The sequence below is a fragment of the Chinchilla lanigera genome, unplaced genomic scaffold, assembly GCF_000276665.1.
Source record: "Chinchilla lanigera isolate Chin_1 unplaced genomic scaffold, ChiLan1.0 scaffold00078, whole genome shotgun sequence".
Lineage (NCBI taxonomy): Eukaryota > Metazoa > Chordata > Mammalia > Rodentia > Chinchillidae > Chinchilla > Chinchilla lanigera.
Window position 1 is genome coordinate 3,625,809 of NW_004955479.1, and position 24,512 is coordinate 3,650,320.

Consider the following 24,512-nt stretch of genomic DNA (forward strand, 5'->3'; position numbering starts at 1 on the left):
AGACCAGGTGGTACAGTGCCGAGTATTCGAGTTGGGTACTCACCAGAGTTAAGAGTGGGTGGAGAAAAATAAAATCAGATGAGAAGGGGTTTGCCATGAGCCTGGGTAACTTGGACTGTTTTTATAGATGAAGCCCAGAAACATGTTGAATTTTGTAAACAGACATCCATTCTCTTTCTTGTTCTATTCTTATATTGATGGCAAAAAATACTCATTGTAGAAGATATGTTCAAACACTAATCAGTAGAAATACAGATATGCATATAGATGTAGAAATATAGATATGCATATAGATGAAGATACAGATGTAGATAAAGATCTATCTCTCTTCTCCCCATTCAGAAATAACCACTAAAAATTGCTCTCTGGAGAGTTTTATTATCCTAAGTTTGTATATTTTATATGTATGGTTATGTCTTCAACTTACTCATAATTATTTTTGAGCCTTTCCTCTTTTTAGTGACTCTTGCTGATTGATCATGAGGTCTAATGGCTATGAATATTAAATTTAATAAATTTTATTAGTTAACCATTCTCCTATTTTGGATAAAGCTTTTGTAAGGAACAGATAGATGAAAGATATGCTTTTATTTCATTTTTATCAAGTGCTGACTGGTGAGTCCTTAATATGTAATTACTGAATAGAAAAAAATAAATACTCTCAAGATTCTTGATGCTTACTGCCTAAATTCTCTCCAAAGATGTTATATATATAATAAAAGTGACAACCCAACCAAATAATTGAAAATCTTTACTAATTTGGCAAGTTTTTAAGAATGGCATTTTGTTGTTTTAATTTGCTTTTGTCTGTTTCCCACTGTCAGGATTTCAAACTAAGTTGTGAGAACATGGGAATAATCAAAGTGTTCATCCAAGCAGTAAAAATGAATAAATTGATGCATATCTATATTGTGGATCATTCTGTAGATCGGTATGAGGTAGAGCCATATAGTATTGTATAGAAAGATGTACCCTCAATTTGTCCACTTAGCCGGGCATGGTGGCACACGCTTGTAATCCCAGCACTTGGGAGGCTGAGGCAGGAGGAGCATTGCAGGTTAGAGGCTAGCCTGGGCTACAAAGTGGGCTCAAGGCCAGCCTGAATTGCATAGCAAAACCCTGTCTCAAAAAAAGACCAAAAAAAATTTGTCCACTTAAAATAATTATTTATAAACCTCTCAAATACATATATGTGTTTTAAATTCTGAAAAAAATATCAGAACAAAAATTACCCATAAATCTAACCCATTTTAATTATTTAAATATAGTTTCTTTCTTTCTGTTTTGCTATTATGCTTCAGGGATAAGCATTTCAAATTCTGTGTACTGCCTAAGCAGGACCTTTTGAGAAAAAAATGGATTTTAATAAACATTGGATCAGAGAACCCAAATTTTAATCATTTTCATAAATATAATAAAATTAAAGTCAAAAATAAATTTATCCACTTTGCCACATTTTAATTAATAATAATTTTTAAAATTTTAATCAATTTTGTCAGTAAAAATAAAATATTTTTAACTTGCATTTTCCTAGTTATTTCATTCTTAAAATACCCTGTTATGGTTGAAACATTGTGTCAACTTGGGGATTCTAGAGGTTTGGCTAAGTGACTCAGCAGGAAGCCAGGATACTTACTTTGTGTACATCCTGAGCCTGTGGAAGAGGAGGGCATGGTGATTATGTGAGAGCTACACGCCCCTTAGGTGGGGGTAGCCTGTTTACAATGTAAGGCAGGGAAAGAGGCTGCTTGCCGCCATTCCTCCGGTTTGCTCTGGCTGTTTGCTGTTCGGCTGCCATTCCCCCCTTGCTCTTGTTGCTTTGCTATCCTCTGCCTTGGAGCCAGCCAAGTATGGACTGAAACCTCCACAAACTGTGAGCTAAATAAACCTTTCCTTCCTTCGTTTTGGGCGTTGGGTATTTTGTCTCAGCAAGGAGAGAAAAGTAACCAAGACATACCCCAAACAGTGGGATGTAAATTAGGGCTTTGGGGTATATCTGGAAAATAAATGCTACCTGAGAAAATGATAAATTTAGTAAGAATGGTATACATGGAGAACTAATATTTTTTAAAAATGATCCTTATATTTACATAAATAATTTCACTTGTGTTTTTATTAAGTATACATATTACATATTCTTTTGGAGTAAATTTGGGTCTTATATTCTCTGGACTTGATTCTAGGTCCTAAGGCAATTTTCCTCTATTATATGAATACCTCATGCCATGTACAGATTTTTAAGTTATTTTAAGTAAAAGGCCATGGTACCTTTTGAGTATCTTTAAATTGGAAGTAAGATTTTTAAGTCAACATATTTTCCCTTACTTTGACTTTATTAAAATAATACTGTCTAAAATAAAACAATCATCAAAGACAAATGCAAGGAAAAAGATACAAAATTTTGTAGAAAGTATTTGCTAGTCTGTTCCTGTCGGCATCACTTTATATTCTTTACGGTGGGTAATGTCACTTGCTTTTACAAAGGGCAAGTAGGTGTTAGACTGAAAGCATTATGCATGTGTGCTGCCAAAGCAAGCACATGAAAGCAGCATGTATATATCAAGGAACGAAACTTCCACGTGTGTGTTTATTTATGCTATCAGTGAGGTTGTAAGTTTCTTTACTAACATAATAAAATACTATGGTTGTCTTTTCAAAACTTTGTAATTTTATATACTTTATAACTTTATATCTGACAACTGCAATCATTTTGTCTTTATTTTCCTCTCAGAGAGAATTCCTAGTGTTTTGTAAGAAATGACCCTCTAATAATTTTTATCCTTCTAATAAAGATGAGAAACATGTTAAAAGACACAGCGAAGGCTTGTAGAGCATCCCTAAAGAACAAGATGACATCACAAAGACCGTTCCGCCTTTCTGTAAAGATCTGCTGATGTCAACATCTGGGCAGTAGTTGGTGAGGGGTGTCTTTTTAAGTGACTTATGTAGATAATGGTTACTCATGATTTGGGAATGCTGGTCCCAGAATAAAATTTTACCACAGTTCTTGCATTTTTTCATGAGTTACTATACTTCTATTAATGCTACCAGTTGATTTGGAAAGTTACTTCTAGAGTATTTGAGGATCTTAGGAAAAGACCAGTGATGAGGACTTTTTTTATTTTATGAAAAAAATAAAATAAATTTCAGAACAAAGAATAAGTAACAGTAGTTTATACAATAAATATTGTTATCATCAAAGTAGTTAGTTTTGGTTTAGACATAAGCCAAAAAGATTCTTACAAAAAAAATATAAACAATATACATGAAACTTTCTTTTCAGTGACCTAAGATAAAGTCATAATACTATAAATTAAACAAATTAGCATATATATTAAAGTACTTTTGAAGCAGTGGAATATGTAATTTGGGGAAGTATTTGAACATCTCCCTACTTTATATTTACCTCCCTTCTATTTTGCTCTTTATTTGTACATGTATGTATATGGTTTGTGTTTCTCATATAAGAGATACCACGTGATACTTGAGCTCGTATGTTTGATTTGTCTCTTTAAAATTATATTCTCCAGTTGCATCCATTTACCTATAAATGCTTTGAGTTTATCTTTCTTTAGTGTAGAGATTCCTCAAAAAACTAAAACTAGAAATTCCGTCTGAGCCACCTGCCCCCTTATAGATACCTTTCCTAGAGATATTCCTATTCTATATAGATACAGGTAGATATAGGCAGGTATAGATAGATATAGGTGGGTATAAATAGAGATATAAATATCTATCTCTTTACTCTCCCTTCATATTATAGGAATAATGCACACCCACTTTAGAGCAGCACAGTTTATAACAGATAGATCTTGGAAACGGCATATATATTCATCAACCCATGAATGGATAAGGAAAATGTGGTATTTACGCACAGTGGAGTGCCACACTGCCATAAAGAGTGATGAGGACATTTTACAACTATTTATTTCAAACAGAGTGTAGGTTTGTTATTTTGTCTGAATTCCTTGAGCATCAGAAAGAAAACAATAAAATTATTTATCTAAATCAGTGTGTCTCTCCCAAGAAAATCAGTCCAAAGCCAAATCTATAGTGAGTGGATTGTTCACTTTAAAGTTTATTTGCTTAATTTTAAAGAGAATAAAAAACATCAGTAATGATACAGAATTTCAGAATAAGACAATAGGAAATCAAGAGTGGTTGTTATATTGCATATTGTTATCTTCAAAGTCGTTGTTCACATTGCCAGATATAGACAAGCAAAACTGATCAAAAAATTAAGCCTTCACTGTTCCTTTCAATAAAATTTATTCTTTTTATTTTAATGCAAGTATGTATGTAATGTTTGGTAATATTTTTCAATATCCATGTTTATTATTCGACCTAGAATATTAAAAACTGATAGTTGTATAAAATTCCAGAATGTTAGCTCTAAGATTTAAGATTCTTAAATGTAACTAATTTCATGAATGATTCAAATACATTGGTCTTGACCACGTATACCCCTACCTCCATGTATAATAGCCTGTCTTGTTGAGGTATATGTTTGTGCACTTTGTTTGTGCAGTATTAGGAATTGAACCCAGAGCTTTCACACTGAGCCATGTCCCAAACTCCATCTTTATTTTTTAATTTTAGACAGAGTCTCACTAAGTTGCTAAGTTTCCCTAGTGAGGCTTGAACTTGCTGTCTTCCTGCATTATCCTTCCAGAGCCCTAAAATCACAGGCCTGCACAACCAGGCTGGGCTTGTGTTATCATTAAAATTCATCAAATTAGCTGGAGTCCTAGAAAAAAGCAATTCTCACTGAGTGTCTGTACATGGAGAATTCTTCTAATAAAAGTCAAATTATAACAGCATTTTTCTGTAAGAGACTTCATTATGCTCCCACAAGCCATTTAAAAGCATTGAATGACACATTCAACAGTATTTAAATGGAGTCACTTAAGCTGAAGTTGTTTATGGAAGATTATTCAAGTATAACATGGGAAATAAAAATAGAATTCTTATTAGCTAGCAGATGGGTGGAGAAACAGGGTGGAAAAGATTCCTCCTCTAATTGTGCTTTTTACATAGATTGAAAGCAGTATGTCTGTTCAAGATGTGTGCTGTTGTTGTGCAAAGATGTGTCAGGGTTGGTCAGTACAGTGGAACCACTGCCATTTGAAAAGTTATTAGTGGAGGGTAAGCAGGGCTTACTTTGGCACCTGTGATAAGAGAGTGAAGTGTGAACCTGGGAATGTCAACCCTGAGAGGATGATTATTTCCACACCACATTCCATTTAAGAGTTTCAGAAAATGCATTTCATTCTTCTTAGTACCATAACCTTCTACTTTCTATGGCAATGTTTAAACCAAGACAATTCAATGAAAAAAGAGACTAAGTCTTGTTCTCTTTTTTAATATCACAAACACATATGGCTTAAGATTACTTTCCTTGCCACTGAGTTGTTAGATCCGTGATTGCAGCCTCAGGCAACAATAAGATCATCAGAAATGATGAAATGTAATTGCTATATTCTTAGAAGTAGTGACTACTGAAAAAGAACCTTCTTTCCAAGATTTATAGAATATTATATTGTTTCTCTTTATTTTTTAAAGCAACTTGGGACTGAAAATTTTATACCAATTTGTCCTCAAATGTTCTTACCAAACACCTGTAAAGTTTTAGTCAAAAAACTGTCTGTCTGGCTACACATGCTTCACTGTTAGACTTGGCCGGGTAACTCAGAAAGGAGGCTTGAAATACTGAGTTAATTCTATTTCCTTAAATAGAGTTTCCTGTCTAAATAGCCTTCCCGTCCTGACAAGTACAAAGACTACAATACACTACTTACCGAAAACAAAAGTACCACTATATAAGGTTGTATATAGTGCGATTTTGTGTATTTGGCTTTATTTTTTAATATAGTTAGGTTTAGAGCTTTCCTTGTCTTAACCTAGGAGAAAATATAACAAACTTGACTCAAAGAAAATTTGGACTCCTGTAGAATAATGATTGATGTCTATGGCTTGCCTATATTTTTCTTTACTTCTAGAATCTGGGATACTCTTTGAGTAAATTATGGGGTTTTTTTCTTTGATTCATGAATCCTCATAAAAAAAAAAAAGATTGTTCATTTCTCATTTCCAACTGAAGGGTAAAAACTACAGCTTTGGACTGCTGCCTATAGAATTAGCCCCTTTCTATTTAAAGTTATACGTTACTATGGGCGTGGGAAGGAGCCCTGGGAAGGCAGACAGGTCACGGCCACCCCTGGAGAGAGGAGGTGAACGTGGTGAGACCTGAGGAGCGCGTCCTCACTTTTACAGTACACCACTCACACTGGGCCACGGTGCGTTTCTTCCACTCATGTATTTTGCTGTGGTTTCGCTTTAACTAGCGTCTTGTGTTTCTTTAAATTGGTGCGTTCGCAGTATGTAATGATTACGTTCTTCGTGAGAAGCTGGCACGTGTAGAGAGCATATCGTAATCCTGGTCTCACCCTCTCTCACCCCTCTCTCCACTTCTTGGTCCCCTTCTGTTTTGCAAAAGAAAGCGTTTTTGACAAATTTGTTGAGAAGAAATATTTTCAACTTATCTGGGTTAGTTTCGGCTAAGAAAGGCAAGGTAGTTCGCCAAGATCTCCAGTGTTGTGTCTTCACATAAGATGGGATGTGGGGTCTCTGCTGGGCTGACTGTCAGAGGCTTTCACAAAGACTTTCGGGTCCTGGAGCACAGTGGTCAGTGCTGCCCTGTGGACTGAGCAGGCTGCTTGCTGCTCTGTATTTCCATTTTTCTAATCTTAAAAGTTTGTGACAGTGCTCTTGGTGATTGTGTGTAGACCAGAGAAGTGTGTCTCCTTGTTGCAGGACAGCTCTCTGAGGAAGGGTCATACACACTACTAAAATTCCAAGTGATTATTACTTGGCAGGATCTTAACTTGAGCCCAAACTGATTGAACGAGGCTGGGTTATCTGATAATCTTACACAAGGATTTAGGAGTTGATCTGCTTGAATGCGTTTTACAGACAGGTGTTTCTTATCATCTATATATTTTTTAAGTTTGCCTAACATTTGTACTATTGGCAGTGAAACAAAGTCAAATTGGATAGTCCAAAGCCCAGAGTTTACTTGCATTATGTTCTTGATAATAGCTATGAGGGTAAAGTTTAAGGGTTCTTATCTTCCCAAAATACTAAAGATGCAAGGTAATGCAGAAATTAATAAGCTTAGTTTAGCCATTGGACAATGTATACATTTTCCAGAACAATGTGATAGATACATGAAAATTTTCTTTGGTGATTAAAAACACAAGTGTTTTAAAATTGTTTGCAGTTATCATTTCCTTTAGAATTAAAAAATAAAGATGTAGCTGCAGAATAGCATCACAATGAAAATCACTGGTTATATTTCCTATTTGCAAAGCTTTGTGCTAGTGTCTACTCTGTGAACGGTTAGAATGTACTGAGTCCCTGACTGAGCCCCGTAGCTATTCCTGCAGACAGTATTTAGTAGAATCTTCAGGAGACTAGGCAAGTCTGAGGTAGCTCAGCAGCAGCCTGGCTGCTTCTGTCTATGCGTGAATCTTTTGCCTTTGTGATGCATTGTGCCTCTTACCCCTTTGGATCACCTTTATTTGCACTCTTCATTCCTTACTCTGGAATAATCTATTTCTTGAAATAGACATGTTTCAGCAAAAGAAAAAGGGAAGAGAAAATTACATGGTTAATAAACAAAAAAGATTCAGCTGTGATTCGTATTGTCATGCAGAATTCACTTCAGTGTGCTAAACTCTGAGGCAAATGTCCTTCTGATCATTTTAATTTGACCCATGCCACCTTCTTTTGTTTATGTCCCAGTAAAAGCCAAGTGTAAAACTTATATAGATTCCATTTTGTATGTTTTCTGCAGGGCAGTTCTTTAAATCTAGAGTTTCTAAAGAGTAAAAAGATGAAAAATATGTAAATGACGTATTTCTAATATCCAGGAAAATTTTTCATGAAATGAAATACATTTCAATGACTGAGACACTGAATCCCAAACTGATTTTAAAATATATTCAGCTATACTTAGAACTGATGGATTTTATTTCCTCTATTCCTTAGGGGATAAAATATATATTTGAATATTCATCTATCTTTCTGTCTGTGAATACTGCATCCCTGCTTTAACCATGTAGTCTTGTTCAGGTTGGAGTCCCCTTGACTGCACGACAGGTAGGACCTCTCCTGGCTGGAATGCAGAGAATCTTGGGGTTCTTTGTGCCCTCTGACACAGCAGGCATCCAAACCGGAATAGATGGTTTAGGGAGCTTCTTTCATACAGTACCCTGTTATATGTCTAACACGTGCCTGGATTCTTCTTCTGATGCTAAAAGGCAAAAGATTTGTATGATCTGAAGAGAAACTGGAGTTCTTCTGATTGTAGAAGGTTCCAAGGGAAGGGAGAAGGCTTGAACCCTGGTGGGGGAGGGTTCAGACCTGTAGAGTAGTGGCAGGTAATCTGCAGATAGCAGGCCTGATGGAAGCCAGAATCAGAACAGAGGGAGAAGTAACAAGCCCTGGAGAAGCAGTTAGGGTAATTGAGGGGAAACCGTGGTGCAAAAGCTGAGTACAGAGCTTAGCGTCAGCAGCGGCACTCTCCAGAGCCAGCGTGCTGCCGCTAGCTGTCCTGCTCAGTCACTCCCCACCCAGAGCCTCCCTCGCTCTCAAAGGCCTGCACGCTCTGTCCTGCAAACACAAGAGCTCAAGCAACACCTCTCAGGGGATGTGAGTCTCTTTCTGAAAGAGGCAGAAATGAGAAGCGGAGACTAGAACCCTGGGAGTGCAAGGCAGACAGACGCACGGAGAGCAGCAGAAGCGCGAGAGGCATCCTGACCTGGTAAACAGCGGACCGTGGCCCAAATGACCACACAGCAGAGGCAAGGGTGGAACCAAAGTCAGATTTTTTGTCCACACAGACTGATCTGTACTCCTGTAGGAGATGCTGCTCAGCTCTCTGGCTTAGTAGAATAGCTGCTGATGACAAGTGGAGAGAGGAGACCACACCCAGACGGAGAGGGAGACCATGGAGATGCTTTGCTGCTCGTTTCCCATCAATGCTGAGGTCTCCGAAGTGTGGAAATCTGGGCCGTCATCTTCCCTGACAAATACTGTGTCAGTCTGGTGAATGGTTTCCTCTTATATCTCATTGTAAAAACATCTTTTAAGGAAAATGATATGTTGTGTACATAGGTGAGTGCAGACATATCGGAAACAGCTAAAATTTTACTTCTAGACTTGGTCACTTTTTATTAATGCTATTGTAGCTTCTGCTATTGATAATTACTGTAATAATATCTTAATGTAATTAAAAACAAAATTTATCCCAACTCAGAAATCCTCTCCATAAAGACAGTAGAGAGAGAAAGGAGTTTTGTTTTTGGACAAGCATTAAACGTGTGGTATGAATCACAAGTACTCACTAAGAGATTGCAAAAACAGAAAGGAATCTCACCCCCTTCTATAACCAAACAGATATAACTCATTGCATACGTGCCTTCAAAGTAAGCAATAACTAGTTTTCCTGTGGGAGAATTTGATAGGAACTGGTTGCGCACAGTTTATCCAGAGCTTACCAGGGAACTGTAGTTCCCATCTGGGTTGGCTTATTGTCTTTATTAAGAGGCAAAACAAATCTCTATCACAAGCAGTACCTTCACAAGTTACAGCAAGGAGTCTGTAGAAGTAAGACTGCTGCCTTCATACAGAAATTGGTGGTGAGATACCATCTTTCTGTGTGTTAGCATTTCAAAAAGACCAGCCTCAGGGTTCTTGAAAGGGACAACTTGGGTCATAATGTGGCAAAAGGCCTATCTAGCTTTCAGAAGGAAGGGAAGAGAAGGTGCTAATGATGATCCATTTTCTAAAGTAAAAGTTTTAGGAAAAAAAGGGATAAGTCTCTTCCCTATTTTCAACAGAGAGAATTAAATTTCTCTTTAAAAACTTTGTTTGTCCTTATATTTGCCTATTCTTCTTCCATATATTCCTGTGACCTCTGAATAGATGTGTCGCCGTGTACCGCTTTCAAGTCAATGTCATGTATGTCTAAGTAACTCAAGGAAGTGGAAAACATAAGCTTCTACATAAGCAGCTTTCTTCACTGTATCCCCAATACAGTAGGTACTCAATAAATATTTACTAATCATATTTTACTTCCTCCAGTACAGAATTAATTTCACCTAGGAGGAATAGTGATTAGTAAAAACATAGTATCAGGGGACCAGTCCAGATCTTCCTTGCAACCGACATATACAAAAAATAAGTATAAAATGTTGTGGAGTGAATGTAGAACAAGTTCTAGCCTATGAGACATACCTATAAATCTTAATGAATTGGAAAAGCAGGAAAGGCTATATTTCATAACGCTTTATCACCTAAAAATTGAAACAATGTCAGACCCACACAGAATCAGTGCCAAAGGGGAAACACAAATTGATGTATGCCAAATTAGATTACTGATAACTCATGAGTGGCTTATCCAGTCTTTACATGTATGGTTTCCATTCTTGTGTATTTCATAAGCATCTCCAGAGAGTTTGATTTTTTGCATCATTTTTTCTATAAATTATATGTAATGTTTTTTCCAAAATTACAAAAGTTTGTTTTTGAAAATTAGCCACATTTATGCATATAATACCTTCATAGAGCCTCCTGAGAAGATTTTTAGGTTCCATCAACATGTATTAGAGAGAGAAGGCGTCAACACCTCATCATTTCTCTGGCTTGCCTCCAACCTGAATAGTAGGAAAATTTAAAGTGTTGAGGTATCATTAGTTTAATCAGTACTCATGCTGAAGCACACACCATGCTAGACATTGGAGATGCAGTCATGAGTGAAAACAATCGCAATCATAAAACAATGATGACAAAATGTGATTTCAAGAAAGCGTGATAAATGCTACAATTATAGATTATGCTTACACAAGGACTAGGGGCCCTCAGCATAATGGGCTCAGGAAAGGTTTCCTAGAGAAAAGGAATTTAAATTTATATAAAGTATAAATAGAAACTAAGCCAGCATGGTGAAGAATTGTTCTGAGCAAAGAGAGCAGCTATGTGAGGAACTGTAGGTGAGAGAAATTCATGTGCTCCTGCCTCTCACCTTTGGACAGAAATCTAGGAATGTGATGAGACAAACTTCTTAGTGATTTGTGCATTCTTTCTAGTATTTCCACTCTGTTCGCAATTCTAGATAGCACCGTATTTTGGTGGGCAGTAACAAACTTTTAGTTATTGATGCTTGTATTTAAGGGATGCTTGGCATGATTGTAGTCAGTGTTTCAGTTAGTAAGCCAAAAGAGAAAGAACTAGTGAAAGAGTTCAAAAGATAGTGTGTGTGTGTGTGTGTGGGGGGGGGGGTTATACATTCCAAAAGTGAGAGGGCTCTGAGCACACAGGGCTAATCAACATTGTCACACATCTTCAGAGGAAGCTCACCAAGAAATAAAGATTACTACATGGACATAATTCTAATAGAGCTGAGTTGGTGAGGGTTCTTTTGTTAGTTTGTCTGATAAGAATACAAGCTCTGCAGTCAGTCCTCTGTCTGCTTGGCTTTAAAACTAAGACAGCAACTCTTTTATTTTTTTATTTTCTTTTTTTGGGTTTTTTTTTCCAATACCAGGAACTGAACTCATGACCTTGCACTTGCCAGGCGGGCGCTGTGTCACTGAACTAAATCCTTAGCCCCCAACTCTTTTATTTTAGATTTCCTAATCTGTTAAAGATCATAACAGTGTCTGCTTCAAGGAGTGCCATCATGATTGGATGAGTCAGTACATACAAAGCACTTAGAATGGTACCTGATATATAAAAGTGCTGAGTAAAATTATTAAAGTGAGATAAATCTTCTGTATTGTACTGTGTTTTTCTAAATTACAGATCTCGCTGTATGGTGCTTCTGTTTAAATCCCTTCAGTTGCTCCCCATCACCTGCACATGGCACTCAATGAGTTAATGATCTGCTTGCAGTCCACCTATACTGTTCCATCTCTCAAAATAACCTTTCCCTCTTCCTGCTGCTACGCCAGCCCCTCCAAACGCAAGTTTCTGATTCTGGCTATTCCTAGCCATGTTACTTGAATATCAGACCTCCACACCTCTTTCAAGCAAAGTTTTCCTGTCCTCATGGCCCCAGGCAGAGAAGATCCCTTGCTTTATGATACTCTGTGTCCTCCTTGCTGCAGCACATTCACGTGGCTGTTTCCACACCTTGTTCCTCTTTTTCTCAGAGCGTGGTCTCTATTATATGCACGGCAGAGGTGTATTCATGACGCAGTAAAGCTGCAAAGTAACTGTGCCTCTACTTTAGAATTTTAAAAAATCAGAGAGATGAAGTCTCTTGCACAGTGTCAAAAAGTGTCCAGAAGACAGAGAACTTGAACTTGGGTCTTGATTTACAGGACGTTGTACTAAGAATTCTTATGAGGGACTGGGGATTTAGCTCAGTGGCACAGCACCTGCCTGGCAAGCGCAACGTCGTGAGTTCAATCCCTGATACCAGAAAAAAAAAAAAAAGAATTCTTATGAATACACCTACTACTTTTATTTCATTGAGGTAGGAAATAAGAAAAGGCATAAAGATATTGAGATTTGAATTCTGGGGTAGATGTCAGCTTTACCATTGCTCACACAAAATACCTGACTTGCAACTTAGAGGAGAGGTTACTTTGGGCTTATAACTCAAGCAGGAGCACCACTGCAAAAAGGCGAGCAGAGGAAGCTTTTCACCTCACGGGACACTGGAAGCAAGCATGGGAAAATGCCAGAGAGGACACAGGTAGGAACTGGATGCTGCTCCCGAGGTCGCATCTGCATGACCCCATGGCCTACTAGCCCATTCCGCTCTGAATTCCCCGATGGATTAATCCATTGATAAGGAGAGCACCATAATAATCCAGTCAGTCCTCCAGGAGCCTCTTAATCCAGTCAGAGATGGACAGTGAAGATCAATAGGGCCATGGTATGTGGGCTGCAGCGGTACTGCGGTACTAGTAAGTCAGCTGGCTCCAAGAGGCACCGTGAGTACCAGAAAGGATGAGGACCAACAAATTGCTTCCCCTGGAAAGGGCAGGCAACCGGCACTTGGACACTGACAAGTTCTGGTTTGTGCCTCAAGTACCAAACAGAGGAGTTCAGGATCAAATTTTTTTTCATTGAGATGTGTTAAGTATCCAATTTTATAAGTTTCAAAGCAATTGATTTTCAAGCTATGAGGTTAGTCTGTTTTTTCCCTTACAAACATGAATAGTTTTTTTTTGAAGGCATGTATTAAGAACAGTCATTTCTGGAGTGAGTTATGACTACCTTTTATTTTTATCTTTTGTTTATCTGAATCTTCTAATTTTTCTACACTAAATATGTATTTGTTTTAATGTTGAGTTGGGAGAAAGGTAGTTTGAATGTCTTATGTAATATAAATTTAACTAAATTATTTTTTATTCTTGGGATGACTGAAGAAATTGTTTTGCATCACAGGAAATCTTCTACCTCTTGTTACCACCTCTCTGTAATGGGACTTTATGTTTATGTATTGACCTAAGGTCCTATTTCTGCCTACTGTATGAGAACTACTTCAGTGACCAATGAAATTGGAAATACTCTATTAATCATGTACCGTATATCCTTAAGGAATAGATAATAAATTCTAATTAGTGTGGACATAGATATTCTCTTAGAAAAATGGCCATATTACTATATATTAGTATTTTACACAGATCTGATCTAGCCAGGATTCCTTTGAGGGCACTTGAGTATCACACAACTTGATTTTCTTCTCTGCTGTGGCTCAGTATCTTCACTTCACGTTCATTTCACATTCTGATTTCATTACCCCAGCTCAGTGAGAATCAATTCCTCATAGTTGATTGTCTGAACTGCTGCCAGCTCAGTCACATTTTCTCCGTCATTTACCAGAAAGTGTAGTTTTTAAAGTCAGAACAATTATGCAGGTAGCCAGGATATGCCCTCCAAATGGGCATCACCAGAGCATTCCCCACATCTGCAGCTTAAAGTCTTCTGTAGATTGATTGACAGTGCTACTGACCTGTGGATCAAAGAAGTCCCATTCCAGTTCACCACTTTATGTGAGTCTCCATTGACAGGAAAGAGACCGTTCTCTTTTGCAAGGAGAAAAGTTCATCTTTTGAGAGCAGCCTCTGTGGTCTCCCTTTTAGCAGAATAGTTACATCCTTACTTTCTGTGGCCACATGAAGGAAGTTGCTCAGGATGTGTTTATGAGATTGCAGAGCACAATTAGGGAGAAAGTCCTGTGAGTGTTAGTTATAAACCTTTACCCACAAAAATGTGCATATGTAGGCAAATTACCATAACTCTTCTATCCCTTTCATTTATGGGTGATTGCTTGCTCTTGCTTAAGTACAAGAGAGAAAGCTTGACTTAAAATCTAAGTCCTATCAATGTATTTTTCTACCACCAATATTTTTAAAAGTAAATTGAGTAGAAAATTAAGTTCCAGCATAGGATGCAAATTCGTCTAATGTATCTGGCCTTCATTTAATCATTTATGAGTTATTGCTGGAAGATGTTTATATAGATTAGGTACCACAGAGATCTAAGGAACTATATTTATTTGATCCTAATTAATGCTTGGCCTTAAATAGATAATCACACCACTTTCCAATTTCCTAATGTTAAGCAATTAAAGAGCTAGCAGCTGTTAGCCAAATAAATACTAACTTTGCCAAGCAGATATATGCAAATTTTCACCATATTTTAAATATATTAGAATAGATTACAAGCTCTATTGAAATGCATATAACTTAGCATTGTATGCTATAGGTTTTCACTGAACAATTACTTATCTGTTTAGCAGTGTTAAATATATGTGATATGGCATGGTGTATATAGTATGGTATATTTTTATACATAATATGTGAAGAAACAAAAACTTTTTAACTGTCTATATGAAAGTGTTTTGTATTTATATAATATTAAAGATAATAAAATATTAGGTTAATGAGAGACTTTGTTTTCTTATTTGGAATATTCTGAAACTTTTATGACTGCTTCCTCTTTTCAAAGTGAAGTTCCCAAATAAGCAATTACAATGATAAAGAATAAAGAGAAAATTAAATTTGTATAGTGTGTAATTTGGACCAGGGACTCCCAAATTTTATAATTTATCACAAGTGGAGCAATTATTGAAAAGATTCCAGAGGTTCAGATTTAGTAAATTTGTAGTTCTTTGGTGGGGTTGAGACAGGGTCTCATTGTGTGGTTGAAGCTGGCCTTAAACTCCTTGTATAGTCCAGGCTGGCCTCAAACTTGTGGTGGTCCTCCTACCTCAGCCTCCCAAGTGCTGGGATCACAGGTGTGGGCTACTAGCCCAGCTAGATTTAGTAAATTTGAGACAATTGGTCACCAAATTAATATTAAACAAATTCTCACATGATCCTGATGTCTGTGATCTAAGAAAACTATTATTTAGAGTATAGATCAATCACATCTTATGGTACCTTAATATGGAAAATGAATAAATGATAGAATAGCAAATAGAAAATATATGCATGAATGTGTTTATATATGCAAAAGTGCACTAGCTCCCTGGATGAGGTACATTGATATGAAAAAATAGTATTATTGCTTTTACATGATATGAAACAATATCTTAAATGTTATCTTTAAAACCTGGTATCCATATCAGTAAGAGATACTGTGTTTGAAGACTTGTTAATTCATTAATTTCCCCATTTAGACAGGACCTTGTGCATGTATGGGTAGATTCTGGCCTCAGTGGGTCCGTTGGGAAATTCTGGCCCCTCTGGCTGCAGACTGTCTTCACCCTGCATTGCTCTTGATGTATTTAACCCAATGAATTCTCAAAGAAAGTTTTTCATTCCCTTTTAAAAATATTATTTTTACCCTTAGCTCCAGAAGATCCTGGATCCTGACAATATCAAGATTGTATTTTCTGTATCTCTATTCTTTTATTTTAAATTTCTAAATTCCAGTAATATAAATCTCCTAAATATGTTTTATTAATAATTTTTCCTAATTTTTGTTGGTAATACAATTTAGTGGTTGGTGTCTTTAAAACTTTAAAGTAGACGTTTTATATTTCTGTTTTGCAAAGATGGTTTTCTCTTTTCTGCAGTAGCCCTCTGGAGTTAAGTAACTCGTGTAATCATTTTTCAAGTCAATAATTTCTACTCCACAAGACAAATGATTTTACTATTACACATACAAATTACATTTTCTGTCACTGGGCTGCATTTTTCTTGGAATTAGGCTGTACAACTGGGAAATATGTTTGAAAATACAAATAGCTGTCCATAAAAAGACATCTGTCATTTTCTATTACATAACAGAGGCCTTATTTGAAAATTTACAATGGGTATTACAGCCTGAGATTCTTGCATAATAATTTCATCCTTTCATTCATTCAGCACATATTAATTGATCATCCGCCAGCAGAAAAAAGGGAAGAAAAAAATACTGAGTCTTTCAAAAAGGTGGGACTCTAAATTATCTACAGGAAAGGAAGTGACTCCTGATGAGCTGTTAAGCTCTATTGCATAAGGAGGCCATGCCTTTCATGAATGTTGAGTACAGTCATTTTAGATTATTATCCTCTGGATATATTCCAAAATTATGGGAATTAAAGCCATTTTCTACAAGTAAAGAAACAGCCACAAAATTTCTAAAGCCAGCATATTTTCTTACTTGAAGTAAATTGTATTTACTGATACATTTTCAATTTGAAAGTTCGGGAAATTCACTTTTTATAAAAATTCCCTTATCCTCATTGTTTTAGGAGGATGTACAGTATATCTCCAGGTCATATGAACATCCCTAATCAGGCCATGCTTAGTAATGACTTTCTCCTTGTGGGAGACTCCTAAAAAACTACTACACTCATCCTAGTTCTCATTGCTATCGGTATCCAGGCGTAGCTCCCCTCTTGCATCCCATACCTCTTCGCAGCTGCAGTATGGAGGCACAATGCCAGGCTTAGTAGCTTTATCCATGTTAGAGAGGAGATCTCTCTCCCTTACTGGCCATAGGATATCCCTTGCTGTTTAAAAATAGCCTTTTTTCCACCATCCTGGAGGACCATTAGAGATAGGGACAGGGTAATTTTTCTCCAGAGTTTGTGAGAAGTAGAACTTCATTTGGGTCAGATTATTACTATGAGGCATCTGCTTTCAGAATCAGAAGGCATCGTGCCCTAATTGTGACATCTCCTTTACTCATTAAAATTTTGCACCCCGCCTACCTCTGTACTGTGAGATGACGGGCAGGTTGCTAATGACAAAAAAGCCTGAGAAACACTCCTGCACTGATACGGTGTGGGTGGGAAAAAGTTGTTGAATGCTCTTGAAGTCAAAACTAGAATTTTTCTTCTAACCAGAAAAATGTGAGAAGAAACTAGTGATGATGACCTATAAGGATGTGAGGAACTCTTCACCTGTAAGAGCCAGTGTTTCACCACGAGAAGAATTGTGAACATGTTCTCTGGTGTTCCTATAAGTAACGGCAGCCCCAGACTTGAGACCTTCTCTGCACCCTAAGGGCTATACACAGTAGGCATGATGAAAAGGTATGAAAGTCTGAGAGGAACTTTGATGTCCTCCTCATGACAGCCTCTGGAGTTAGGAACTGCCTACCTCCTACCCTTGCTCAGAAAGCAAGGGCTGTAGCTCTTAGTGTATTTTGTGGAAAAGGTACAGTTTATGATGGAAAAGAAGAAGAAAGGTCTCATAGAACTACAATACATAATTGTCACAGTGGATTGTATCTTAATGAATAAAACAGGGAACGAGTTCAAATCATCATAAATTAAGAATTGAAAAAGTTAAATTTTATGAAAAAGGAGATACTGACATGAAGTATCTCCCCAGAAAACATTTTACAATTACAAAGAGAGAGGGAATAACATTACAGTAGAAAAATGTGTACTACTTTTATCAAGGGATCAAAGAAAACAGCAGCTATAATGGTCCACATAGAAAGCCTGTCACTGGTTCTCGCTTCAGCAGCACTTGCACTAAAATTGAAACGATCTAGAGAAGGTTAGCATGGCCCCTGTGTGAGGATGACACAAGATTTGTGATTTTGTTGTTTTTCAAAAAACAAAACAAAAGAAAAAAGAAATCCTGTCATTGAATAAGACATGGGATAAGAAAAGAGCAGCATTTTCATGACATACCTGGTAAAAATGTATATCCTGAGCCTAATCACTCATTAAATAATGGCAAATTCTCAAATCAAAGGACATTCTATAAAATAACTGCAGACTTCAAAAGTGTTGCTATCCTGAAAGTCAAGAAAAGATGGAAGAACTACTTCGGATTGAATGAGATTGAAGAGATGTGACAACCGTAGGTGACACACGTTACCAGATGAAGTCTTACACCATCAGGGTACTGTTGAGACGTGTTGGCAATAACGAAACAAAGCATAGGGATTTGAAAGTAGGAATTAGCAATGTTAATTTCCCTATTTTGATGTTTCTATCGTGATTACTAGAATATAGGAAAATACTGTTGGAGTTAAAAAGCACGTGCTAAAGTATTCAGGAACAGTTGATACCATCACATTAATAAATGTGTTTTTTTTTCTGCGCTTGAATCCTGCAATTTATACTAGCTTCAAAAGAAAAGGGTATAGAGAAATTGGATTATACTAGTTTTAACTATTGAATTATACTCTAGTTTTACTTGAAAAAAACAAGTAATTCAGTTAGTAGTTCTACTTTGAACTTAATGATTTTCCCAATGAAATTGTTTGGATTAGAAAGCAATACAAAGGTCTCAGAAAAAATATTTAATGTGAGCTTCCCGTCATTTATGTTTTCAAGGGGTTCTTACTAAAATAAATTGATGTAAAATATTGCAGTAAAAATTTGTTTTGTAACTCTGAGATTTCATTACTTATTTTCTTTTAGAATTTTATTTGTGAAGCAAAATCTAGGTCAAATTGAATAGATCTGTTCTGGTAATATTATCATTCTCAATTATAAATATGTGTTTCCTTTTCCTGTACATATTGAAATTTTCTAACCTGACAAACTGGGGCACATGAAATGCGGTTTTATGCTCCATTGAACTGAATTCTGCATAGAGAACTGTTCAGACAACTTTAGTAGAGTGGTTCATTTTAGTAACCCTTACATTTGTGAAATGCATTTTGCTGTGTGTTTTGTTATTCTGAAAATGTGAATTCATGTATTTGCCTCTTTTAGAGAGCACTCATGTGAACTAAAAGGATAAATGCTAATAAGCACAATAACAGTAATCATGGATGAGCCTCAGTTTATTCAGTACTAGTCTCTGTAGCTAAGGCAGTTGATATCGGGCCTGCTTTGATTGAGCTTACATTCTATTACAGAAAAAATACAGAAATAAAAGCAGTCAAACAAAAAGCCTAACTAAGTGAGGAAGACAGTTGCCGAGTGTGGTAAATTTCTGAAATGAATGAACACAGTGATGGGAGACAGAAGCCTAGCACAGTTGAAGAGGGTCTTTCCAAAAGGGAGAGGTTCACCTGAGATACAGAGAAAACAAACCAAAACGAAACAGAAGAAAAGGAGCCAGCAGGCAAAGAAGAGGACTCCTATATCTCGTGTAGGGACGTGGTGGGTGCAAAGGCACTGACACAGAACAAAAATGGTGCACCTGAAAAGGAGAACGGGCAGCATTTGCCAAGCACGGTGCTCATGGCTTTCGCCTTTTTTCTATCTCATTATGCCTCAAGTGGATGCTGGTCTATGATGTAAGACTTGTCACAAGTATCTTGTCACCAGGGAAGTTTCACCCAGGTCATCATTTCATCTTTTGACCCTGCTGTATTACATACTTTGTTAGGGTCCTGGGACTACTCTATACATATTTTCATTACACTTATATTATACTATAATATGCAGTTCATGTATCTGGTTCTGACTAGAGCATGAGTTCCTTTATAGTGAATACTTTTGAGTCTATTTTCTAAGTCATATATTCTTATGAGTATTTCATAAATATTTGATGAATGAGTAAAGAAACAAACAAATAAAAGCTGTATTTAGAGACATTAAGTTTTGGTGGGGCCTGGAGGTAATATAAAATATAGAATTTATAGAGGAGGCAGTGGGTTTAGTGCAACTATAATGGGTACACACTTTTTTTGTGACCAGGACATGCATCTAGGAGATCTGCTACTCGAGTGTTCTGTGATAAGTGTTCACAGAAGGGAGGAACAAATATCACTATGTAGGAATTAAGGTGGAAGCTTTGCCCGTGTGATCAGCATGCTATAGCTAAACAATGAAACGATCTTGTAGGAAACAATGGCGGACGTCCTATCACGAATGAAAGGATGCCAAGGTATAGCTGTGTCTCACATCTCAACCTTGAATCTGTGGCTCTCCAACGTTCCCCAAAGGTGGGAAACAGAGCCACAGTCATGTCTCATATGAAAAAGCACAGGGACAGTAAATGTGGCGTTCAGACGTGATGGTGTCACTGTCAGAGGCTTCCATTGCCACAAGCGTTTTGCTTCTCAGTGAGGGGAAAGTTAATCATTACCACAAGGCTTACAGTGACTCGGAGACAACCTTCTGAGCTACCTGTGACAAGTGCTTTTTGTGTTAATTTCTCAAACCAAGGATTAATATCCAGGGCTGCATCATGCTTTTATATTTCCTGTTTCATAGGTACATAATAGTCAGACTGCAGCACCAAAGAGAAGAAATAATCCTGGCTCTGTCCTATCATTCCACACATAAGTTCACTTGGGTTTCTTTGAGGGCAGTTAGTAAATAGCAAGGGCTATAGAAAAAAAATCCTGCAGTGAATCAGCCTGCATCGCCTTCAATCAAATTCTTGAATATTAAAATATACTCTACTCATTTAGAACAAACTGGGGAGATATAAAGGTCATAATATTAATCATAAACTCACCTAATCACTATACCTTTTCTTCCTTTTAGAAGTGATGGCTTGTCAGTGGGAGTTACAAAAACAAAATCTTCTGTAGTCCCTGGGGCTTTTTAAATTTCATCTGATTTTCTAATTTTGATTAAATACTTGATCCCTGGGTACAGCACCTGAAACATGCGGTATTGGACTTCATCACTGTTACTTCCATTTCATAATTTAAAAGGAAAGATGATTGATAGAGGAGACCATGGTTGTAATTGTTCAATAGTATTTTTAAAAATTGCTTTTTTTCCCCATAGTAAATTACAGGTGAGTGTATTGGCTTCCTCTGGCCTGAACTTCCAGTTCCCTGACCTTTATACTCCCACCACCCGGTCCTACTGATCTCTGCCCAGGACTGGGACTACTCGCCCAATCTGTCCATCAGGGCTACTGATTTTTCCAGGAATTTTTTTTTTTAATTAATAAAACAAAAATGCACAATTTGTCTACAAGGTCACTGTCTCTCACACCAGCAGAGACTGTGATAATTTCCATCACATCTGCAGGTTTGCTGTTCCATTCTTCAGTTTTCTCGTCAGTTTTCTCACTGAAGTGTCCCTCACGTGATGGTCTTGACTTCACTTTTCCTGAAATAACAGGGAAGGGGGCAGAGAAGGTTGCGGTGTCAGCCTGTGTTGTCGTATTTAATCAAGACAATCTGCGAGGGAGAAATTCATATTCCTGTTGTAATACGGTAACGGAGGCTGCTGTGAGTGAGGCTCTTAGGTGGCAGAGCTGGGCTTCGTCTAAATTCCCAACTACTGTTCCCTCCATGTGCTGTAGTCCAACCTAAAACAGAAACCCTGGGACATGAGCTGTCAGATTTCTTACTCCCATCCTCTAAATGTAGCTAGATCCACATGACTCCATCTCTCCATGATTTTCTTGTGTTTCTTTTCCTCTTATGAGAGGCTAATAATCTTCCATCCATGGTCAGTATCTCATCACCATGAGGACCTTCATCACTGACCTCCATAACCTCAAACTCCTCTTCTCAGGAACTCTTTCCTTGTAGTACATAGTACGCACCTACGTATGCTTCCCTCTATCTTAAAGGAAATTCTGTTCCTCATCTTTGCAGCTGTTTCTAGGTGCTAGACTATTCTTTCCTTTAATTCTCTTTTGTCACCTCTGGTTCACTTTAATCTGAATTCCAAGTTTGTGCTCTCATGGACGTTGTTTTATTCTAAGAATATTAGGTTTGCAGTGAGGAAGAGCAACCCAGCAATCCCTGTCTGCTGTGCATAATGCCCAATCTGGGATGGGCTCACTGTCTTTTTATTACTTTCATGAAACTATTTTCTCTTAGGTTTTGCAGGGTGTTTTTCACAACTAAAAGTTTTATTTTTGGACTTATTTCATTTTCTGATTTAAGCAGTGGGTTAATTATGGTCCATTATGAGTGTCTTCATATTTATTGTTTTTGATTTCATTTATACTTCCCATATGATCAGATTTTGATTACTAATCTGTAAAGCAATAGTATTTCACTGTGTCATTGTTCTTAGATCTTTTTCCATCTTGTCTTTTTTATTTTCTTCCTTTGTGTTCTGCAGCAAGCTCAAACGCACCGCATCACAGAGCAGCACGGTTTGTTATGCCTTGCCGGGTTTTTGTTTGTATGGGATTTTCTTCCAACTTGAAAAAGTTCTAAAATTTTAAATAGGAAGCAATCCCACAGTAATTTTACAAAAAATTTATATTATTAGTATGTGTTTGTAATATGTAATGATCACATTTACCGTGGGGATGTGGTACATGCATGTAATGTATCTTAATTCGTTTTTTCCTCCTCTTCTCTTCCTTCCTCCCTCCCTCCACTTCTTGGTCTTCTTTCCCTTTGTAAAAGATCTATCTTCTTGTTTCCTACTATCTTTTACTTTGCTTTTTAACTTATTTCTATTTTGGGTTTCTCATATAATACAAATCGTGGTATATTGAAGCTTTTGGTCTGGTTTATCTCACTTGATGCTGTGATCTCAGTTTATCCTTACCCATGGCAGAGCAGTGCCACGTGGTGTGTAAACACCATCTTCATTTGTACACTCATCTGGACACCACGTCTGAGATTTAGCTATTGTGAGTTGTGCTGCGATGAACGTTAGTACAAAGGTGCCACTCTAGTGTCTCTCACTCTGCTGGGGAGAGACAAAGAAGAGGAATAGCTGGATCGAATGGAATTTCTAGTTTTCGTTTTTTGAGGAATTTCAATACTGATCTCCACAGTGGTTGTACTAGCTTGCATTCTTATCAACAATGTGGAAGAGTTCCCTTCCTTATAGTGCAGAGAATTCTGAAGGAAGTTTATTCAAGTCAGCCAGTTCCTACAGATGCTGCAGCAGTCTTTCAGTGTTACACTTAAATTTTAATTTTTATGTTTTTATATGTGGATATGTATACATTTCTTTCACAAATGTTTTCTTAAATAAAAATCTGGACTATAAATTCATTAAGATTAAAAGCAGTCTGTGTTTTTCTTAACAGTATCTCTACCTGTAATGAATGAGTTCTAAGTGTACAAACTCATATCTTATTGGGATTTTTCTCATATTTCTAGGAATTTTCAGTGGATCCCTGCTGAAGAACTTATACATATTAAAATAATACTAAAATTTTATACAAAATTATAATTTTATCTATTTCTGTGGTATACAAAAGCAAGATCCAACAAAAATAATGCAAAATAGAAAAGGAAAAAGAATGGGGGGTGATTTTTTTCTTTCATTTTCATTTGTATCCTTTACTCCCACTATTAAAAACCTTACACTGGTATATTATTTTATTCATTCCCTCCTCATTTTGCACTTTAGTTTTCTTCACTTGATATGTTTGTGTTAATGACTGGTGGACTAGTACTTTCCCGCTCAGGACATGTTGTAAAATGTGTTCCCCTCCAGAACACTGAGGGGTCAGGATGTGCGGCATGTGGGTATATAAGACTGGGTAACTGGTGACATCTATGGAAGCATTCATTATTTCGGTGGATGCTTATTTAACCAGTAAGGGCCAGGCTCTAAAATGCTGCAGTTATAACGTGAAGAAGAGATGGACGTATTGCAGTTCAGATGCATTCATGGAGACTATAAGGATCACACGAATCTCTGACGCAGCCGAGATCGCTCTGTCTCACTCACCAAAGCCTCCTTACTTCCTGCTGGTGGACCCGGCTCCACTGACCACCTTTTCCTCTCCTGTAGAATTCCTTGGCATCCATGCTCTGTTCCTAGTCTAAGCGGATCTGGTAACTTCTGAACTTTTTCTGAACTTTTCTGCCACTGTGAGTTTGCTCATGCTCATCATTCAACGCAATATGTGCTGTCTGTGTATCAAAAGTCTGTCCGTCCTGTAAGGCCTGTGTCTGTATGCTGCTGCTGTCTTTGTTTACTTTGCCTCAGCATATATATATATATATACCTTTGTGTGTATATATATATATATATACACACACGTTATATATACCTTTGTGTATATATATATACACACATAATATATATATGTGTGTGTGTGTATTACACATTTGTGAGTTTCCTTAACAGGTCCTGTGCACACACACATGCATATACACACACACACACACACACACACACACACACCCTCTGGAAT

At 37.1% G+C, this 24,512-nt stretch overlaps 1 protein-coding gene across 1 annotated transcript in view; it reads left to right on the plus strand.

The window, feature by feature from the left end:
- The window catches only part of Ptprz1 (protein tyrosine phosphatase, receptor-type, Z polypeptide 1), a 122,568-nt gene that overhangs the window by 14,151 nt on the left and 83,905 nt on the right, over positions 1–24,512 (plus strand). The window lies entirely within an intron of this gene.